Source organism: Petaurus breviceps, unplaced genomic scaffold (genome assembly GCF_028583685.1).
Source record: "Petaurus breviceps papuanus isolate PSGF00001 unplaced genomic scaffold, PetGlider_PUasm1.0 90769, whole genome shotgun sequence".
NCBI classification, from domain to species: domain Eukaryota; kingdom Metazoa; phylum Chordata; class Mammalia; order Diprotodontia; family Petauridae; genus Petaurus; species Petaurus breviceps.
Genome location: NW_027187341.1, coordinates 6,273,214 through 6,280,271, shown reverse-complemented (window position 1 = coordinate 6,280,271; position 7,058 = coordinate 6,273,214). Strand labels below are relative to the sequence as shown.

General features: G+C 37.1%; 1 pseudogene; it reads left to right on the top strand.

The window, feature by feature from the left end:
* The first annotated feature begins 2,747 nt into the window (after positions 1 to 2,747).
* Positions 2,748 to 3,168, top strand: LOC138146734 (phosphatidylinositol N-acetylglucosaminyltransferase subunit P pseudogene; annotated as a pseudogene).
* Positions 3,169 to 7,058: the final 3,890 nt, after the last annotated feature.

Below are 7,058 nucleotides of genomic sequence, written 5' to 3'. Positions count from 1 at the left end.
TTCTCCTGTAGTAATTTGGATACCATACCAATTGGTGCATAAATGTTAAGTAAAGATATTGCTTCATTCTTGATGGTGCCTTTTAGCAAGATATTGTTTCCTTCCTTATCTCTTTTAATTAGGTCAGTTTTTGCTTTTGCTTTATCTGAGATAAGGATTGCTAACCCTGTTTTTTTTTTAATTTAGTTCAGGCATGATATATTTTACTCCAACCTTTTACCTTTACCCTGTGTGTATCCCTTTGTTTCAGATGTGTTTCTTGTAAACAGCATATTATAGGATTATGGTTTTTAGTCCATTCTGCTATCCACCTCTGTGTTATGGGAGAGTTCATTCCATTCACTTTCACAGTTATGATTATTATCTGTCTCTTTCCCTCCATCCTATTCTGTCCTCTTATGCTTTTATTTTTCTCCACTTCTCCCTTCCCCTCCTTAAGAGTTTTTCTTTTGACCACTGCGTCTTTCTGTATTCCCTTCTTATCAGGCCCTCTCCCTTTTTCTCCCCTTCCCCCTTAATTCTTCCCTCCCTTCTATATCCCCCCTTACTTCTTCCTTCCCCCCTTTGATGGCCCTTCCCCCCTCCACTGCCTGTAGGATATGTTTATACTTAATATAGTATGTTATTTCTTCTTTGAACCAAGTGTGCCAGGAACCGATCTCATGCAAAGCTCCTCTCCCTCCCCTCTTTCCCTTTACTATGATATGCTTTCTGTCTCTTCTCAAACCAGAACCAATCAGGAAAAAGCACATATAATAATCATCTCCCTCCCTTCTCTCCCTCTGCTATATTGTTTTTATACCTCTTTGTATGGCATAATTTACCCTTTTCCACTTCATTCTTTCCTCTTCTTCCATTGCAGTCCCTTTGTAGACCTTAATAAGGATTTTTTGTCATCATTTTGTATAATTTATACCCACACCATCTACTTGTCTATAAACAGTTTGCTCTTATTAAAGAGTTTGTGATATATTATAAACAGTTTGTGTGTGTGTGTGTATTTTCCTATTTTACCTTTGTATGTCTCTCTTGCATCTCATAATTGGAGGTTGAATTTTCCATTGAGCTCTGGCTTTTTCATCTGGAAGGTCTGGAAATCTGTTATATTGTTGAAGGACCATCTCCTTGCCTGGATGAATATGTTCAATTTCACTGGTTAGGTGAACCTTTGTTGTAACTCAAGCTCTTTTGCTTTGTGAAAAATTGTATTCCACTTCCTCCAGTCTTTCAGTGCAGAGGCTGCCAAATCCTGTGCAATCCTCACTCTAGTACCTCGATATTTGTTTCTTTTTGGCCACTTGAAGTATTTTCTCCTTTAAGTGGTAGTTCTGGAGTTTGGCCACAAAATTTTACAGACTTCTCAATTTGGCATTTCTTTCAGGAGGTAACCTGTGGATTCTCTCAATTTCTATTTTACCCTCTGTTCCTAGTATCTCAGGGCAGATTTCCTTGATGAGGTCTTGGAAGATGTTGTCCAGGCTCATTTTTTCATCATGATTTTCCAGTAGGCCAGTGATTCTCAGATTATCTCCCCTGGATCTCTTTTCCAGATTAGTTATTTTTCCATTGAGATATTTTACCTCTTTTTCTATTTTTTTTTCATTCTTGATGCTTTGTTTGACTAATTCTTGGTTCCTCATTGAGTTATTCACTTCAATTTGGTTGATTCTAGTTTTTAGTGAATTATTCTCCTTGGTTACCTTTTGGAGCTCCGTTTCCATATCACACATTTTTCTTTTTAAGGAGCTGTTTTATTCATTGAAATATTTTTCTAATTTTGCAACTTTGATTTTAAAAGAATTATTCATTTTATCCTCTATCTCTCTAATTTGGTTTTCAAAGATCCTTTTGAGCTCATTTAAGAATGCTTTCTGTGCTTGAGACCAGTTCCCTGTGGAGGCTTCAGCCGTGGGTGTGGAGTCAACACTGTCTCCCTCTGAATTTAGTTCCTCCCTCTCAAGGTAGTAGGACTCCAGAGTCTTTGTCTTTGAAGTCTGCTTTCTACCCATTTTGAGGCAGGGCCCTAGCCCCACCCTTCCTATAGAGTTTCCAAGCCTTTACTGTTTAAAGTTTTGCTTTGGGGCAATAATTACTGTTTTCAGGGTGGGGGGGGAGGGGGGAATTTCAGCAGCAAGGGTTCATTCTGCCATCCTGGTCCCTGAAAATCCAGATAGGGGCATTTTAAATTTCTAGACTCTTGATTGGTAGTCCCAAGAGTAGCTGCTGCCCCTGTCAGGGGCCATACATTTGACTTTTACCCTAATCAGTCCAGTCCCAGACCTGTCATGATAGGCCTGGAAGTGGCCCTTGTGATTGGTGTGTCAACTTGCCGCCATGTTGATCAGGCTTTGTGCAGGCCTCTGTGCACGATGGCATCTGGTCATCAGTGCTGCCCGGGGGATTGTCGTCCAGGCCTCAGTGCCCTTGAGTCTCATATTTTAAGGTCGAATTTTCTATTCAATTCTGTTCTTTTCATCAAGAATGTTTGAAAGTAATCCATATCCAGATTCAGAAGCAGGTTTCTGTTTGGAGGTAGCCATTAGCAACACTTCTCTGAAGTCCAGAGCATGGAAGGGAGAACAGCCAAGAGGAGAGGGAGCCTGGGAGTCACATGGGCAGTGAGCAGGCATACTTGGCCCTGCCCCAATGACCTCTTTTCCTTCTTCCACATTCCTTCCCACTCCCTCTGCCACAATCTACCTCTCTCTAGTGTCCCACCAAATGTAGCAAAAAAGTTTTATGTTCCCTAAAGCTAAGGAGACTATGGTTGAAAATTCACCATCACCATTTCCAGAAAGAATGCTTTATGGCTTCATTCTTTTCTTAAGCTCCCAGTGTGGCTTCTTACTCTATCTTCTGTGGGCATTTATTCCTGAGACTTGGTTAAACTACGCAGGACTAACATATTGGCTTCAAAAGTACTGGGCAGTTGCTTTGTCAGTCTATCTCCTTATTACTTTAGTAATTACCTACATATTGACACTTGGAATTAACATGGTGAATGCCTCTCCACTGGACTCTATTCATACAATCACAGATAACTATGCTAAAAATCAGTCACAGAAGAAATTTTAAGAAGAAGCTATTCTAGCCTTAAAGGACATATATATTAGTGAAGTAAAATAAGTGTTCTTTTCTGCTGCCAGAGGACTTTACACTAACAGCTGAATTATACTGAGAATATCTCAATCCCAAATATTCCTCTAAGAATTTTTGAATGGGATGGTTTTGAATATGACCTTCTATTTACCTCAAACACCTTGTATTAACTGAGAAGGGGAAAATAGCCACATTGACTGGATAGAGACATGGCCTCAGAGTAATTAAAAAAAAAAAAAACCTTGAATCAAGTCTCACATCTGGGACACTAGTTGTATAATCCTGGGAAAATCACTTAATTTCTCAATGCTCTATTTAACTCTTTAAAACTCTGTCACAGAGAAGCTGCAACAAGTTTCTTCTTCTCAGGCTACCCTATGCAGGTTTAAGACTGGATCTAGTCCCCATCTCTGCCAGATTTTTCTGGGAAGATATGCCAATATTAGTTGATCAATGGAAGAAATAAAATATTACATGTCATATGTGCTAACAAAGAAAAAAAAAGAATGCTCAAAAGTTTTCAATTTAATTGAATGCCCATTCATTTCCTTTGAAGGATTATACTTAGATTTGCTAGGTAGGTGATTCATGATGGTAATCCTCATTCTTTTGCCCTCCAGAATATCCTATTTTAAACCCACTGATCCTTTAATGTAGAAGTGGCTAAACTGTGTGCTACCCTGACTATAGCTCCACCATACTTGAATTGTTTCTTTCTGGCTGCTTTCAATATTTTCTCCTTGACCAGGGAACTCTAGAATTTGCCTACCATATTACTCAAATTCCCCTTTTGGAATCTGTTTCACGAAGTCAATGGTGGATTCCTTAAATTTATTTTTTTATCCTCTGGTTATAAAATATCAGGACAGGTTTTATTGATGATTTCTTAAAAGATTATGTCTATGTTCTTTTTTTGAACATGGCTTTCAGGTAATCAAATACTTTTTAAATTATCTCTCCTAGAACTATTTTCCAGGTCAGTTGTTTTTACAATGAGATATTTTATATTGTCCTCTACTTTTTCATTATTTTGGTTTTGTTTTATTATTTCTTGATTTTTAATAAAGTTATTAGTTTCCATTTGCTCAATTTTAATTTTTATGAAATTATTTTCTTCAGTGAGCTTTTGTACCTTTTTTCCATATGAATTCTACTTTTTAAGAAGTTTTGTTGTTGTTCTTGTCATTCAGTGAATTTTTATGCCTGTTTGTCCTTTTGGCTAGGTCTGCTCTTTAAGGCATTCTTCTCCTTAATGGCTTTTTCTACCTCTTTTACCATTTGACCTACTCAGATTTTTTTAAGTGTTATTTTCTTCAGTATTTTTTAAGTTTCCTTTACTGAGATGCTGGCTTATTCATTTCTTTTCATAATTTTTCCTTTACTTTTCTTACTTAATTCTCAAACTCTTTTTTGAGCTTTTCCATGGTCTGAGACCAATTCATATATTTTTCCCTTAGAGATTTTGAATATAAGAGTTTTGACTTTTTTATCTGCTCTTGAGTGTGTGTTTTAATCTTCCTTGAAACCATAGTCACTTTCTATGGTCAGAAATTTATTCTGTTATTTGCTCATTTTCCCAGCCTATTTCTTGACTCTTATTAAAGTAAAGTACAGATCTCCTTCCAGGGTAGAAGATGCACAATACCAAACTTCTCGGGTTTTGCACAGTGGTTATCAGAGATATTTTCAGTTATTTCAAGGCGGTACAATCAAAGGAGATGACTTTTTAATGTCCTGGCCAGTGCTTTTGCCTGTGAATAACCATATGCACTCTTTTCTGTACTGGAATTGTAATAGTGGCTCCTTCTCTACTGTGGACTGCAAGGTCTGCTGTGCTAGTGCACCTCCTCACATTGCATCTAAGACCCAGGACTGTGACCTGGATCCAAGTATGGGCAAAGCAAGAGTCCTGCCTCAGTGCTAGCAAAGAAACCTCTGTAATCTCCTTCTGAGCAGTTGTTCAACCCCCTTACTATCTGTGGGCTAAGAGCTCTGGAAGCAGCTGCTGCTGTTACTGATTCATTCACTCTCAAGGCCTACACCTGGTTGACTGGCACAGTCTGATCTGGACTTTGTTCCTCTCTCAACCAGGTGCAATAGACGTTTCCTGCTGACCTTCTAAGTTGTCTTTAGCTAGAAAATTATTTCATCCTTTCCTTTGGTGGTTTCTGATGCTCCAAGAATTGTTTTGTGACATTATTTGTAGGTGTTCAGAGGAGGTTTGAAGAGAAGTCAGTTCAGTCACCCCATGTTCTCTGTCATTTACTAATATAGTGGTTTTTGAAACAAGTAATTGAAATATCCTTAGCATTTAAATTTCTATCAGTGTGATTTTGTAGGGGATTGTGTGATAGATTTTTTTCTGTTAAACAAGGCTTAGTCTTAATTCTGTGGGATTTTATCCTTCAAGTGGGTGAGATTTCTAAAGCATGCCATAACATCGTTAGTTTTCAGTTTAATATTGATTGAATTTGCTTTTGTCATTCAAAGTTTTACTGGATAATATACACTGCCCAAATTTAGATAGAGTAGTATATCTTCCATTAACAATCCCTATTGAAGAATGACAAACTTTTGGGGGTGGCTAGGTGGCACAGTGAATAGAGCACCAGCCCTGGAGTCAGGATGATCTGAGCTCAAATTCGGTCTCAGACACTTAAAATTTACTAGCAATGTGACATTGGGCAAGTCACTTAACCCCAAATGCCCTGAACTGCCCCTCTAAAAAGCAAAAAAAAAAAAAAAGAATACTAACTTTTTCCACCATCATTTTTGGAATATGGCTAAACAAATTATAGCATGTGAATATAATGGCCTATTAATGTGCCACAAATAACAAGTAATATAAAGGTAAGCTACATATATATCCATGTATGCCCAAGAGGATGATGATACTAAAATTAGAGCTGTCTGCCCCCCTTAACTGTTTCTTGTCCCAAGGTATACTTATCATCCAGAATAAAAGCTCTTTCCCTAGTCACTAACCCTTAACCTTCACTTACCAGCTTGACTCCTTTGTTCCTATGATGTCACACTAAACAATAAAGTACCAAGTAAATAATTAATTAAGTTAAAGCAGAAAATAGAATGTGGAGAAATTTTACAGACTAGAAATGTACCAGAAAATATGCAATGACAAATGAGGGTCTTTTGTTTGCTTGTTTTGTTTTATATTGTTTGTGTGTTTGTTTCTGGGAGCAAGACTAGCTATCAGATCAAAACAAGTGAGGGGATCCAATCTCAGTCAATACTAAATTTTTTTTCTGAAGTAACTGGGAAGGCAAGATGGAAATCAAGGATATGTGTAGCAGCTGAGATCTCCTATATATCTATAACTATCAAAGTCTATTTTTCTCTCCATGCTACTCAGAAAATCTGGAGAATTCAGAGAAACTTTAGAAGTTTACCTGATGCATACTGAAGTAAAGAACTGGCAGATCAGTTTACATTTTGGACACAACAATGTGAATGAAATACGAATTTTGCTAAGCACAGTGACAATTTGTATAGTATCTTTTAGAGGCATGCTTCCTCACTCTTCAAAGATATGCTTACTGTCCCCTATAGTTAGAATGGGTAACAAACTCTAAATATGGAATGAGGTATCCATTGTCAGACATAATCAAAGTGTTTATTTGCTTTGCTTCATAATTCTTACCAATTATAAGAGAGATTTTTGTCACTGCAAAATCACTAAAAATAACAAATAGCTTCAATAAATAATTTAAATTTTTTTTAAGACAAAACAAAACCATGAGGTTTAGTCCATGTTCCTAATGTATTACTTAGTTCTATAAAACAATACAAAAACTTATGGTGTCGTTTGATAACTTCTGCTCTCAGTTATCTGACTCCTCTTTTCAAATGATGATAGGTTACTTTGGGGTAGTAGATGATTCAGAATGTGAACTCTTAAGTATTAATATCATATTGTTCCAATACCTACTGACACCTGATTA